This window comes from Nicotiana tabacum, chromosome 9, assembly GCF_000715075.1.
Source record: "Nicotiana tabacum cultivar K326 chromosome 9, ASM71507v2, whole genome shotgun sequence".
Classification (NCBI taxonomy): Eukaryota; Viridiplantae; Streptophyta; class Magnoliopsida; order Solanales; family Solanaceae; genus Nicotiana; species Nicotiana tabacum.
Genome location: NC_134088.1, coordinates 81,451,361 through 81,466,875, shown reverse-complemented (window position 1 = coordinate 81,466,875; position 15,515 = coordinate 81,451,361).

Genomic DNA, 15,515 nt, shown 5'->3' with positions numbered 1-15,515 from the left:
TTCAATTCTTTCAACTCTATTGGGGCCATACGGTATGTCGGAATAGAGATGGGCTGAGTGCCCGAAGCGAAATCAATACAGAAATCAATGTCCCTATCGAGTGGCATCCCCAGCACGTCTGCATGAAACACATCTGGAAGCTCACAGACAACTGGTACTGAATCCATGGTAGGAACCTTCGCACTAGAATTAGGAACATAAGACAAATTAGCTAGACACCCCTTCTTGACCATACGCCGAGTCTTCATATAAGAGATAACCCTGCTGGTAGAATGGCTAGGAGTCCCTCTCCACTCTAATCGAGGCAACCCCGGCAAGGCTAAGGTTATTATGTTAGCAAGACAATCCAATCTAGTGTAATAAGGTGACAGCCAATCCATACCCTAGATAACATCAAAATCTACCAAATCTACCATACGAACTTGCTCGCGTGATCAAATCGCCAAAATAACACTTAAAACTACGAATTTAGCATCAAATCAAAGGAAATTTTCAAAAAACTCATGAACTTCTAATTTCACAACAGGACGTCCGAATCACGTCAAACCAACTCTGTTTCTCACCAAATTTGACAGATAAGTCATAAATGTACTAATGGACCTATACCGGGTTTCGTAACCAAAATACGGACCCGATATCAATAAATTCAAACATTGGTCAAACTTTCAAATTTCAACAAAGTCTGATAAATAAGGCTAGGGATTTCCGAATTCGATTCTGGGAATACGCCCAAGTCCCAAATCACGATACGGACCCGCTGGGACCGTCAAAATATAAATCCGGATCCGTTTGCTCAAAACGTTGACCGAAGTCAACTCAAAAAGATTTTTACGAAAATATTTCATATTTTCTCAGTTTTTAACATAAAAGCTTTCCGAAAAAACACTCAGACTGCATACGCAAATCGAGGAAGGCTAAAATGAGGTATTTAATAAGGTTCTAAAACATACGATGACCTATTGGGTCATCCTATTCTACACCTCTAAAACAATTCTAAAACATAAGATGACCTATTAGGTCATCCCATTCTACACCTCTAAAACAATTATTCGTCCTAGAATGGACATAGAAAAGTTCCTAGGTTGGTGAAAGGGTAGGGATATCTACTCCGCATGTCCGACTCAGACTCCCAAGTAGCTGCCTCGACGAGCAGACCTCTCCACTGCACTCGGACTTAAGGATAACTTTTTGACCTCAACTGACGAACATGTCGGGTTACAATAGCCACCGACTCCTCCTCGTAAGTCAAATCCTTGTCCAACTAGACAAAGATGAAATCTAACACATGGGACGGATCGCCGTGATACTTTTGGGGCATGGACACATGGAACACCGAATGAATTGCTGATAAACCCGGTGGCAACGCAAGTCTGTAAGCCACCTCTCCCACTCTCTCAAAAATCCCAAAAGGCCCGATATACCTAAGGCTCAACATGCCCTTCTTTCCGAACCTCATCACACCCTTCATGGGTGATACCAAGAGCAACACTCTCTCTCCGACCATGAATGCAACATCACGAACTCTGCGGTCGGCATAACTCTTCTACCTGGACTGAGTTGTGCGAAGTCGATCCTGTATAATCTTGACCGTATCCAAGGCATCCTGTACTAAATTTTTACCCCAACAACTAAGCCTCTCCCGCGTCAAACCATCGAACTGGAGATCGGCATCGCCTACTATATAATGCCTCATAGGAAGGCATCTGAAAGCTCGACCAGTAGCTATTGTTGTAGGTAAACTCCGTGAGCGGCAAGAACTGATCCCAAGAACCTCCGAAGTCTAAAACACAAGCGCGGAGAATATCCTCCAATATTTGAATAGTGCACTCGGACTGTCCATCTATCTGAGGATGAAACGTTGAGCTCAACGCAACCTGCGTGCCCAACTCACACTGTACTACTCTCCAAAAGTGCGAGGTGAACTGCGTACCTCTACCATAAATGATTGACATGGGCACACCATGAAGAAGGACAATCTCGCGGATGTAAATCTCTGCCAACCGCTCTGAAGAATAGGTAGTTGCCATAAGAATGAAATGAGCTGACTTGGTCAGCCTGTCCACAATGATCCAAACTGCATCGAACTTCCTCTAAGTCCGTGGGAGTCCAACAACGAAATCCATAGTGATACGCTCCCACTTTCACTCAGGAATCTCTAACTTCTGAAGCAAACCACCAGGTCTCTGATGCTCACACTTTACCTACTAACAATTTAGGCACTGAGCTATATATGCAACTATATCCTTCTTCATCCTTATCCACCAATAATGTTGCCGCAAGTCCTGATACATCTTAGCGGTGCCCAGATGAATAGAATACCGAGAACTGTGGGCCTCCTCAAGAATCAACTCATGAAGTCCATCCATATTAGGCATCCAAACACGACCCTGCATCCTCAAAATTCCATCATCTCCAACAGTAACCTTCTTGGCACCACCGCACCATGTTATGTCCTTAAGGACAAGCAAACCTGTCGCTCCTTGATGCGCTCAAACAAGGAAGACCAAGCGACTGTACAAGCTAGGACACGACTGTGCTCCAAAATATCCAGCCTCATAAACTGATTGGCCAAAGCATGAACATCTGATTAAAACGGTCTCTCACCGACTGGGATGTACGCAAGGCTGCGCATACTTGCTGTCTTTCTACTCAAAGCGTCGGCCACCACATTGGCCTTCCCGGGATGATACAAGATGGTGATATCATAGTCTTTCAATAGCTCCAACCACCTCCTCTGCCTCAAATTGAGATCCTTTTGCTTGAACAAATACTGTAGGCTCCGATGATCCATGAAAACCTCACACGACACACCGTAAAGATAATGCCTCCAAATCTTCAGTGCATGAACAATGGCTGCCAACTCTAAGTCATGGACAGAGCAATTCTTGTCATGAATATTCAACTACCGCGACGCATATGCAATCACCCTGCCATCCTACATCAATATTGCACCGAGCCCAACATGGGATACATCACAATATACCTTATAAGATCCTAAACATGTGGGCAACACCAACACCGGCGTTGTAGTCAAAAAAGTCTTGAGCTTCTGAAAGCTCATCTCACACTCGTTTGACCATCTGAATAGGGCTCCCTTCTGGGTCAACCTGATCAGCAGGGCTGCTATAGATAAGAACCCCTCCATAAACAGACGATAATAACCCGCCAATCCAAAGAAACTCCGGATATCCGTGGATGAAGTGGGTCTAGGCCAGTTCTAAACTACCTCAATCTTCTTAGGGTCTACCTGAATGGCCTCTACTAATACAACGTGCCCCAGAGTTTGAAGTACAATCCGAAGATGCTGCTCATGCTCCTCTCGACTACAGGAGTAGTTCAAGAAATCATCAATAAACACAATAACAAAGGAGTAAAAATAAGGCTTGAACACTCGGTTCATCATATCAATAAATGTTGTTGGGGCATTTTTCAACCCAAAGGACATCACTAGAAACACATAATGCCCGTACCGAGTCCGAACAACTATCTTAGGGACATCGGATGCCCTAATCCTCAACTGATGGTAGCCCGACCTCAAATTAATCTTCGAAAATACCTTGGCACCCTGAAGCTGATTAAATAAGTCATCAATCATCGGTAATGGATGCTTGTTCTTGATGGTGACTTTTTTCAACTGCCGATAATCTATGCACATCCTCATCGATCCATCCTTCTTCTTCACGAACAACACAGGCGTACCCCAGGGCAAGACACTAGGTCTATTGAATCCCTTATCAAGCAAATCCTGCAATTGCTCCTTCAATTCTTTCAACTCTGTTGGGTCCATACGGTATGTCGGAATAGAGATGGGCTGAGTGCCCGAAGCGAAATAAATACAGAAATCAATGTCCCTATCGAGTGGCATCCCCGGCACGTCTGCATGAAACACATCTGGAAGCTGACAGACAACTGGTTCTGAATCCATGGTAGGAACCTCCACACTAGAATCATGAACATAAGCCAAATTAGCTAGACACCCCTTCTCGACTATACGTCGAGTCTTCATATAAGAGATAACCCTGCTGGTAGAATAGCTAGGAGTCCCTCTCCACTCTAATCGAGGCAACCCCGGCAAGGCTATGGTTATTATCTTAGCATGACAATCTAATATAGTATGATAAGGTGACAGCCAATCCATACCCAAGATAACATCGAAATCTACCAAATCGAGAAGTAGAAGATCTACACTAGTCTCAAGATTCCTAATGGTGACCACACACGAACGATAAATGTGGTCTACAATGATAGCATCTCCCACAGGTGTGGACAGATACACATGAGCACTCAAAGAATCACAAGGCACAACCAAATATGTAGCAAAATAGAATGACACAAAGGAATAAGTAGAACCCGGATCAAATAGAAGTGAAGCATCTCTACTGCAAACTGAGACAGTACCTATGATAACAGCGTCAGATGACTTAGCCTCGGGCCTAGATGGAAAAGCATAGCATCGGGATGGGGGCCCACCACTCTAGACTACATCTCTAGGATGGGCCCAAGGTGGCTGGCCTCCACCTCTAGCAGCCTGACCTCCATCTCTAATGGCATGACCACCACCTATGGCTACCTGAACCCTACCTCTAGCTGTCTGAGCGGGCGCTGAAGCACCCGGTGTTGGGTCCATCACATGAGAACACTAATGTTGTGAACTGCTCGATGCATGAAGGAAAAATCTAGCAATATGCCTTGGATCACAATAAGTATAACAAGACCTTGGCTGCTGTGACTGTTGATGCTGAAACTGACCCTGTCGACCTGAGTAACCACCTTGAAAACTCTGGAGCGGAAGTGCTCTAATAGGAGCTGGTGGTGCACTATAGGCTAGCTAGTTGGAATAAGGCATCTGAGGGCCACGTCCACCAGAAGCACTATGGGATGCCTGAAGTGCTGAATGAAACAGCCTAGGAGGATGGCCCCTACCAAAAGTACCCCTGCCTCCCGACGAGGCACCGCTAAACCCACCGGAATGACGAGGCCACTTGTCAGACCCCTGACCTCCCCCTATGTAAGAACCATCTCGACTCTCCTGGCAACATTGGCAGCCTTCTGAAAAAAACCTTTCACTCCCGGTCTCCTTAGCCATCTGCAACTTGATAGGCTGAGCAAGTCCCTCAATAAACCTCCCCACCCTCTCTCTCTCGGTAGGAAGAAAAAGAATAGCATGACGGGCCAGATCTACAAAACGGGTCTCATACTGAGTGACGGACATACTGCCCTACTGGAGACTCTCGAACTACCTGTGAAAATCCTCTCTCAGTATGATAGGAAGGAACTTCTCAAGAAATATCTGAGAGAACTGGTCCCAAGTAAGAGCAGGTGACCCCGCTGGTCTGGTCAATACAAAATCCTTCCATCATCTCTTGGCAGAACCCATCATCTGAAACACAGCAAAATCAACCCCATTGGTCTAAACTATCCCTATGTTCCGCAGAACCTCAAGGCAGCGGTCAAGATAATCATGTGGGTCCTTAGAAGGTGCACCACTGAAGTGAACTGGAAAGAGCTTGGTGAACTTGTCCAACCTCAACAATCCCTCAAAAGACATAGTTGGTCCATCACCGGCTTGTGCCGCAACAACTGGATGAACAACTCCAACTGGCGAGGCTGCTGGAGCCTAATACTGGGGAGCCATCTGCTCCGGAGCGGGAGTTGTGGGAGTTTGTGCTCCTCCCCCAACTTGAGAGATGGATGGTGCCATGGAAAATGTGCCAGTCTCAGCCACACCCTCCATAAGGTCTAGCAAATGGACCAAAACATCCTAAAGCACATGGGTGGCGATGAACCCCTCCACTACTGGTGTTGTTGCTCGAGCTCTGGGCTGCGTTCTGCCCCTGCCTTGGCCTCGACCTCTTCCCCTCGTAGGAGCTGCCACTTGGGGCTCTGGCTGCTGCTCAGCTAAAGATGCAGTACATGTTCTCTCCATCTATGAGAGAACAAGAGTAGAAGAGTTCATATAGCAATAAGAGAACAGAATTGCACGACAGAGAAGAATATAAGTGAAATTTGTTCCAAAACTTCATAGCCTCTGAAATATAAGTACAGACGTCTCTGTACCGATCCTACAGACTCTAATAAGCCTGCTCGTGACTTGAGAGACCTAGGCAACCTAGTGCCCTGATACCAACTTGTCACGACCCAGAATTCCCACCTTCGGGACCGTGATGGCGCCTAATATTTCACTTGCTAGGCAAGCCAACGTTAGAGAACCGTTAAGTCAATTATTATTCAATTCAATAGATATAGTCAATTAAACCAAAATGAAATAAAACCGAGTGTGGAATAACATAAATGCCCATAATATCTACTACAAATCGGATCTGGAGTCACAACTCACGAGCTTCTAAGATTTTCTACAAACAGAGTCTGAAAGAAATACAACTGTTTTTAATGAAAAGAAAGAGTAAAATACGGGAGATAGAAAGGGACTCCAAGGTTTGTGAACGCCAACAAATCTACCTTGAGTCTCCAATAAGCAATTCCAAGATGCTAAGCCTCACGATCAGCTAGGATCGGTACCAAAATCTACACAAGAAGTGCAGAGTGTAGTATGAGTACAACCGACCCCATGCACTTGTAAATGTCGAGCCTAACGTCGACGAAGTAGTGACGAGGCTATGACAAGACACCCATATAATAAACATATGCAGATAACAATATATTTACAAGAAAGCAACAATAACTGCTAAACATGTACTATTAGGAGGGGGACATGCTAAAGGGGCACAAGAGATAAGAGATACAACGGAAATGATAACAAGAACAGTCAACATTCTTTTAACTAGTGATAACAACTAAACACAATGAAGAAATTTGCACGGCATAACTCTTCGTGCTTTTAACTAGTGATAACAACTAAACACAATGAAGAAATTTGCACGGCATCACCCTTCGTGCTTTCACTCTCTCAGCCTCACAATATAAATCAATAGATACGGCACGACATCACACTTCGTGCATTAACTCTCATAACATGGCATGGCATCACCCTTCGTGCATTAACACTTACAATATGGCACAGCATCACCCTTTGTGCATTTACACTCACAATATGGAACGGCATCACCCTTCGTGCATTAACACTCTCCCTTACCACATAACAATGAACAAGTAATAGCAGAGAGATAGAATCAACAAGAACAAGCCTTACTTCAACAATGATTCCACAACACCAATCTCACCTTTGGAATCAATACTCAATTATCACAAAAGCCCGTAAACACGATAAGGACGATCAATTAAGTAAGTAACTAGTCTAAGCATGGATAACAAGATTAAAGTAAGCAATAAACTACAAGGAACAAGTACCCACCCGCATGCTTTAACCCGACAACAACGCATAAGTACACGTCACCTCACATATACATTGTACCTAACATCTAAATATGTAGCAAATAGACAAACAAGTCCTAATCCCTCAACTCAAGATTAACCACGACACTTACCTCGCTCCAAAAGGTCCACTCAAAGCTCAATCACAACATTGCCTTTCAAACAAGCCTCTGAACCAATAGAATCTAGCAAATTACCAACCAAACAATTGAGATTAATGTCACGACCCAACTAGAGGGTCATGACTAGCACCCGGGCCATACTTGCCGAGCACCAACGTACATTTTATCTAACCTTCCTTATTATCTTTAAGGGCCGACAAGATCAATATAAATAGTAGACATGGATCATGAACATCCAACAATGAAAGATAATGTCATGAACATACATAACATGGGACGACAAGACTGTCAAGAAACTATATATAAGGTACGAGCTACCATGCTGCCATGAAAGACTATACAACAAAAATCAGCCGACAAGGCATTCTAAACCATACATGAGTCGACACCTGTCTATGAGCCTCTAAAGGAACATAAGTGCTACAACATTGCCGGAACAGGGCCCCGACATACCCATAATGTCTATAACAAAAATTCATACCAAGACCACGGCAAATCCGGAGAAGGGATCTCGCCAATAACCGCTGAACTGGATAGCCTACTGTGGTGGGGGAGCTACGTCTACCTGTCTATCAGGACCTGCAGCACGACATGCAGCGTCCACAAATAAAAAGGACGTCAGTACGAATAAAGTACTGAGTATGTGAGGCAGGAAAGCATAAGTGAGAACAGTAATGTAAACAGGGATAGAGAATATACAACCTGTGACATCTGGGTACCTCTGAGGGCTACTGACATGAAATACATGATACATACATATATATACATAAACTTTTAAAACATACACCTTTGTGGGCATCACCATCATCATATCGTACCCGGTCGTAATAGGCTCGGTAAAACGTACCCGGCCATTATAGGGCTTGGTAGAATCGTACCCAGCCACGTGGAGCTCGGTAAAACCCAACTGATCAGTGGTTGCACAATAGGTGCCATACCCGGCTGACTATAGCGCGGCTCGGTAGAGTAAAATAGATACATATATATGATGCATGCTGGACTCATTGGAATCACATTTTGAACCTTTCGGAGTGACGTAAGGTCGGTATCCTTCGTACATGTTATTAGGATTAACTCTTCATCAAGAATCTTATAAGAATCAGGAACTATCAACAACATTGATAATATAAGAATAAGAGAAGTAACATCAATATCAATCGTTTCATAAGAAGGGAAGCAATGTAAGTACTGCTAGCTTCTAAGAGTAGAGTATCTTTGGGAGCTCGTTCATTAAATTATGTACAATCGGAGTCATGCAAAAGAATGAAGGGGATGGCCTCACATACCTTGTATATACTGCCCAACCTCAAGCTATGCAAATGTCACGACTCCTTAGTCTACAATAAGACAAATGACACTATCATTATCGTTTAGGCGTCGTAACTATTATGTATCGACCGCAACCTATTTTACGATGAAACGGACAGCACCTCCCCTATTTATATGACTTCCCACAAGTCAATACAATCACCAAACAGCCCAAACAACATCATTAATAATCATATTGAGCCTCCAAAACAGTCCACCAACCAACAACATTACTACCAAGCCTTTCGATATATATTTCACAAGTTCTAGCTTCAACGACTTAGCTGCAACTTGGATAATCTTAAATATATATAGAGTAAGAGGTTCCTTACCTTTAAACAGAAAGAACAACTCCAATTTGACCTTAATTTTCCACGAAATATCCCTTCAATTCTGCCACAAGAACAAGGAAGCAAAACTAGCAATTAATTCGGGTTTTTCGGCACTAGAATTACTTTAGAAGACTTGAAATCACCTAGGGTTGATATTAAAAACTTGAAGGTGTATTTACAGAACATAAAACACTTAAAAAAACCTCCCACACGAGCTGGAACAACACAAAAATCAGCAACAACAAGAAGAACAAGAAACTTACTAGCGCCACGGGATTCCTGACATTTGATTTGTGTTGTTTGCCCTTTGTTTGGGTCTTGGATCATGAGAGAACCTTGAGAGACTGTTTTTAGGGTTATAAGGTCTGAATATACTGAAAAATAATGACTTAAAACGGGGTTGAGGTATCTTATATATGTCCATATGTCTTAAACCGCCTTTGTGGGCCCCATGGAGAGCAGCTTGGCGCACTCTCGGGAAAACGCAAATATCTCTCTATTCCGAGATCGTATCAATGAACGGTTTAATGCGTTGGAAACTAGACTCATAGATCTGAAATTTGATAGGTAGATCACCCCATAATTCCAAGCACATTGGGAGAAAAATGCAGTAACATTTGACCTAAAGTTTAAGTAAAATTATAAACCTAAGTTGCGACAACTTTTATCGACTTTTGTTTCATAACTCGCTTGACTTCAAGACTTATGATGCGGATATTATATGATTCAAATACATTAAAACAAGACCTCTTGGGACAGTTAATCACCTCTAGTGTTACTCGAAAATACGGGTTACAACATCCTTGATTCGTTTAACTTCTAATACTTGTTAACCACTCTTATACACCCTTGTATCGTTTAAGACCAATAGGATTAACTTCTTATCATCTCAAAGATAATCTCTTCTTGGATTTACGTCGACTAACTTACGGCGTGATCTATGGTATGCGAATTTGGGTTGTAACACCCTCTCCCCCTTTGGAACATTCGTTCTCGAATGTAAGGGTTTATGGGGTGTCTAACTCATCGTGGATTCCGACGGAGATTTCCGACTGAGTTTCCCCCAAAAAATGGACACTAGCCAAACTTGCAAGCAGTTGAACCCAACCTATGGCCTTACAAGACTATACAAAGCATTATGGATATGTACATTATCTGCATATCACCATTTTGTATTAAAAAAAAAGAGTATTCATAAGCTATTGCTTACCTCATAAAGCAGTTTCACCTTATAATGCATCCTTCTTTCCCCCGGCATCCTCATTATCTTCACTCTGGAATAGGTAAGGGTATTTAGACTTCATCTCCTCTTCTGCTTCCCATGTCATTTCTTCTATATTCTTGTTCCTCCATAATACTTTCACGGAAGCTACATCCTTTGTTCTCAGCTTGCGGACTTGTCGATCTAATATAGCCACTGGCACTTCATCATATGATAGATCCTTTGTAACTTGTACATCTTTGATAGGGACGACCCGAGAAGGGTCTCCAATACATTTCCTCAACATAGATACATGGAATACCGGGTGGACAAATTCCAATTCAGATGGCAATTCTAACTCGTAAGCAACCTGTCCAATTCGTCGAAGAATTTTGTACGGCCCAATATACCGCGTACTCAACTTACCCTTCTTCCCAAAACGCATAACACCCTTCATCGGCGAGATCTTCAGGAAAACCCAATCACCAACCTCAAATTCCAGATCACGACGCCGGACATCGGAATAAGACTTTTGCCTGCTTTGTGCCGTCCTCAATTGCTCTTGTATCACTTTCACCTTCTCAATGGCTTGGTGAATCAAATCTGGCCCATATAATTCTGTCTCACCGACTTCGAACCATCCAACTGGTGATCTACATCTCCTCCCATACAGTGCCTCATACGAGGCCATTTTAATACTGGAATGGTAGCTATTATTGTAGGCAAATTCTATAAGTGCCAGATGGTCATCCCAATTCCCCTTGAAATCTAGAACACATGCTCGTAGCATATCTTCAAGCGTCTGGATGGTACGTTCAGCCTGTCCGTCAGTCTGCGGATGGAATGCAGTGCTGAGATTTACTTGTGTGCCTAAACCCTTCTGAAAAGACCTCCAAAAGTTAGCCGTAAATTGAGCTCCTCGGTCTGATATAATAGATACCAGCACACCATGAAGCCTAACAATCTCCTTGATATACAACTTCGCATAATCTTCAGCCTTGTAAGTTGTCTTAACTGGTAGAAAATGGGCAGATTTTGTAAGTCGATCAACTATCACCCAGATGGAGTCAAACTTATGATAAGAGCGAGGTAGTCCAATAATGAAGTCCATATTAATCACCTCCCATTTCCAGGTCAGAATCTCTATATTCTGAATCAATCCACTAGGTTTCTGATGCTCGATCTTTACTTGTTGACAATTAGGACACTGGGCTACAAATTCTGCAATAGACTTCTTCATGTTATCCCACCAATACTGCTCCTTAACGTCATGATACATCTTTGTCGAGCCAGGATGGATAGAATATCGGGACTGATGAATCTCAATCATAATCTTCTCTCGCAACCCTGCCACACTAGGCACACATAATCGGCCCTGGTATCTCAGTGTCCCATCTCCTCCGATCTTGAAAGCTGTAATCTTACACTGCTGAATTCCCTCTCTCAATCTTACTAAGGTAGGATCTTCATATTGCCGTGCTTTTACCTTGGCTACCAAAGATGATTCTGCTGTATTCTGTACAGTAACACCTCCGTCATCAGAGTCCAACAATTTGATTCTCATATTGGCCAGCTGGTGAAGCTCTTTGGTCAACCCTTGTCTACCTGCCTCAATATGTATTAAGCTTCCCATTGACTTACGGCTGAGAGCGTCTGCCACAACATTGGCTTTACCGGGATGGTACAATATCTCGACATCGTAGTCTTTCAGTAATTCAAGCCACCTACGCTGCCTCAAATTCAACTCCTTCTGCTTGAAGATGTATTGTAAACTCTTGTGATATGTGTAGATGTCAACATGGACGCCGTATAAGTAGTGCCGCCATATCTTCAAAGCATATATTACTGCAGCCAATTCCAAATCATGAGTCGGGTAATTCTTTTCATGCTTCTTCAATTGTCTTGATGCATAAGCAATCACCTTCCCGCGTTGCATCAATACGCACCCCAAACCTATACCTGAGGCATCACAATATACCACATAACCTTCTGTTCCTTCTGGGAGAGTGAGCACTGGCGCGGATGTCAATCGATTCTTTAGCTCCTAAAAACTATGTTCACAAGCATCAGACCACTGGAACTTGGTAGCTTTCTGTGTTAACTTAGTCAATGGTGCTGATATAGAGGAAAACCCTTCTACAAACCGCCTATAATATCCTGCTAGCCCCAGGAAGCTGCGGACTTCTGACGGTGTTGTAGGTCTCGGCCAATTCTTCACTGCATCGATCTTCTGAGTGTCGACACTAATACCCTCATCAGATATCACATGGCCAAGGAATGCTACTGAGTTCAGCCAGAATTCACATTTAGATAGCTTAGCATATAACTTATGATCCTGAAGGGTCTATAATACTATCCGCAAGTGTCCCGCATGTTCCGCCTCCGAACGAGAATACACCAGAATGTCATCAATGAATACGATCACGAACACATCAAGATAGGGCCTGAATACACTATTCATGAGATCCATAAAAGCTGCTGGAGCATTTGTTAGCCCAAACGACATCACCAAGAACTCAAAATGCCCATATCTTGTCCGGAAGGCCGTCTTTGGAATATCCTTCTCCTTAACCCTCACCTGATGATACCCTGAACGCAAGTCAATCTTGGAGAAATACTTGGCACCCTGGAGTTGGTCAAACATGTCATCAATTCTTGGAAGTGGATACTTGTTCTTTATTGTAAACTTATTCAACTGTCGATAATCGATACACATCCTTAACGACCCATCTTTCTTCCGCACGAACAAGACTGGCGCACCCCAAGGTGAAGTGCTAGGCCTAATGAAACCCTTATCCAGCAAGTCCTTCAACTGCGCCTTCAACTCTCGCAACTCTGTTGGGGCCATCCTGTATGGAGGGATAGAGATCGGTTGAGTGTCAGGCAATGCATCAATGCTAAACTCAATCTCCCTTTCAGGAGGAAGGCCTGGGAGTTCATCTGGGAAAACATCTGGAAATTCATTGACCACGGGGATTAATTGTAGAGTAGGCGGCTTCGCCTCCGCATCCCTAACGTGAACAAGATGATAAATGTAACCTTTTGAGATCATCTTCCTTGCCTTAAGATAGGAAATAAACCTACCTTTCGGCGTAGCAATGTTCCCCTTCCATTTAATGGTGGGTTCACTAGGAAACTGAAACCTAACCATCTTCATACGACAGTCAACATTTGCATAGCATGAGGCCAACCAGTCCATTCCCATTATCACATCGAAATCAACCATTTCTAACTCAAATAAATTTGTCGAGGTTTGACGACTACAAATCATCACAGTGCAACCTTTATATACCCTTCTAGCAATCACAGAATCTCCTATCGGAGTGGATACCACAAGTGGTTTACTTATCTATTCAGGTTCAATGCCAAACTTATTAGCCACAAAGGGTGTAACATATTATAAGGTAGATCCTGGATCAATTAGCGCATATACATCATAAGAAAACACAGACAATATACCTGTAACAACATTTGGAGATGACTCGAGATCTTGTCGACCTACTAGAGCATAGGTTCGATTTTGAGCACCACTCGAACTCGGCACTGAACCTCTACCTCTACCACAACCGGTCGACTGTTGAAAACCTTGTGCTGGAGGTCGAACTGATGAGGAAGAACCAGACACAGATCCAGTCGGCTGAGCCATACCACCACCTCCTCTGTTAGGACAATCCCGTATCATATGGCCAGGCTGTCCGCAAGAATAGCACACATCGGAACCTCGACAGCACAGTCCAAAGTGGGCCTTGCCGCACTGATCACAACGAGGTGTTGGGGGTCTCGTCTGACTAGTATCTCTATGAAATTGTGAGCCTGATGCCCTCGAACTCTGACCTGAACCAGAATAGGTAAATCGATCATACCGAGGCCTTTGAAACTGTGGAGGAGCACTAGCTACAGGTGGCACCGAACTCCTCGAAGATTGGGGCCTGATACTACCTCTGAACTCATCAGAATACCCTGCAAATCTCGCCCTCTTATGCTGGCCCCTATCCTGCTCCCTATCTGCCCTTTGCTGGCGCTTACGATCCTCTAGGGTCTGGGCATAAGCCTGAATACGGGAAATATCCATGCCCTCTACCAAGGAGGCTGTTGTGCACTTATTTATCAGATGTGGTCCCAACCCGTTCACGAACAGATGCACCCTATCACTCATCTCGGACACCATATGGGGAGCATACCTTGCTAAAGAATCAAACTATATACTATACTCTCGTACACTCATATTACCCCGTCGAAGGTTCAAGAACTTATCAGCTCTGGCTCGTCGTATCTCAACTGGCAAGTAGTGATGAAGAAAGGCCTCAGAAAATTCCTTCCACATGGCTGGAGGAGCATTCGGACCCCTAGATCTCTCCCAACTATCATACCAGAAAATCGCTAAATCCCGTAACCGATAAGAAGCCAACTTTACTGCCTCCGTATCACTAGCATGCATAACCCGCAATATACGATGAACCTGATCAATAAATGTTTCTGGGTCCTCCTTGGGGTCTGATCCGGTAAACACTGGAGGGTCTAGATTTATAAAATCACAAACTCTCGCACTAACCGGTTTATCAGCAGCACCGGTATTCTGCTTCTGAGCCTGAGCAGCTACCAAGCTAGTCAACAATTGCACCGCACTGCGCATATCGTGGTCTGTAGTGCCAGACGGAGGAACTGGATGTACTGGGTGCCTCCTAATATCTTCTAGAAGAGACGGAGAGGTATGAGACGGCATCTCACTCTGAGCCTCACTTTGGCCTGCTCTAGCTGGAGGCACCTGAATGTTACCCTCTCCCACAGCTGTATCAAGCCGTTTACTAATCGCTTGCTTCCTAGTCGAAGGCATCGCTGAAAGAAAACAAGGTGAATATTAGATATGAACACTTACTACTCAACTTTACGCACGATCTAGATTCAGGAAGAAGGTAACAACCCTAGATGTCACGTAGCCTCTTGATTATAAATGTTGCGTGCTACACATCCATAATCAAAACTCTACTAGACACGGCTCATAGACAACCCCTAGGACAGACTTGCTCTGATACCAAGTTTGTCACGACCCAACTAGAGGGTCATGACTAGCACCCGGGCCATACTTGCCGAGCACCAACGTACATTTTATCTAACCTTCCTTATTATCTTTAAGGGCCGACAAGATCAATATAAATAGTAGACATGGATCATGAACATCCAACAATGAAAGATAATGTCATGAACATACATAACATGGGA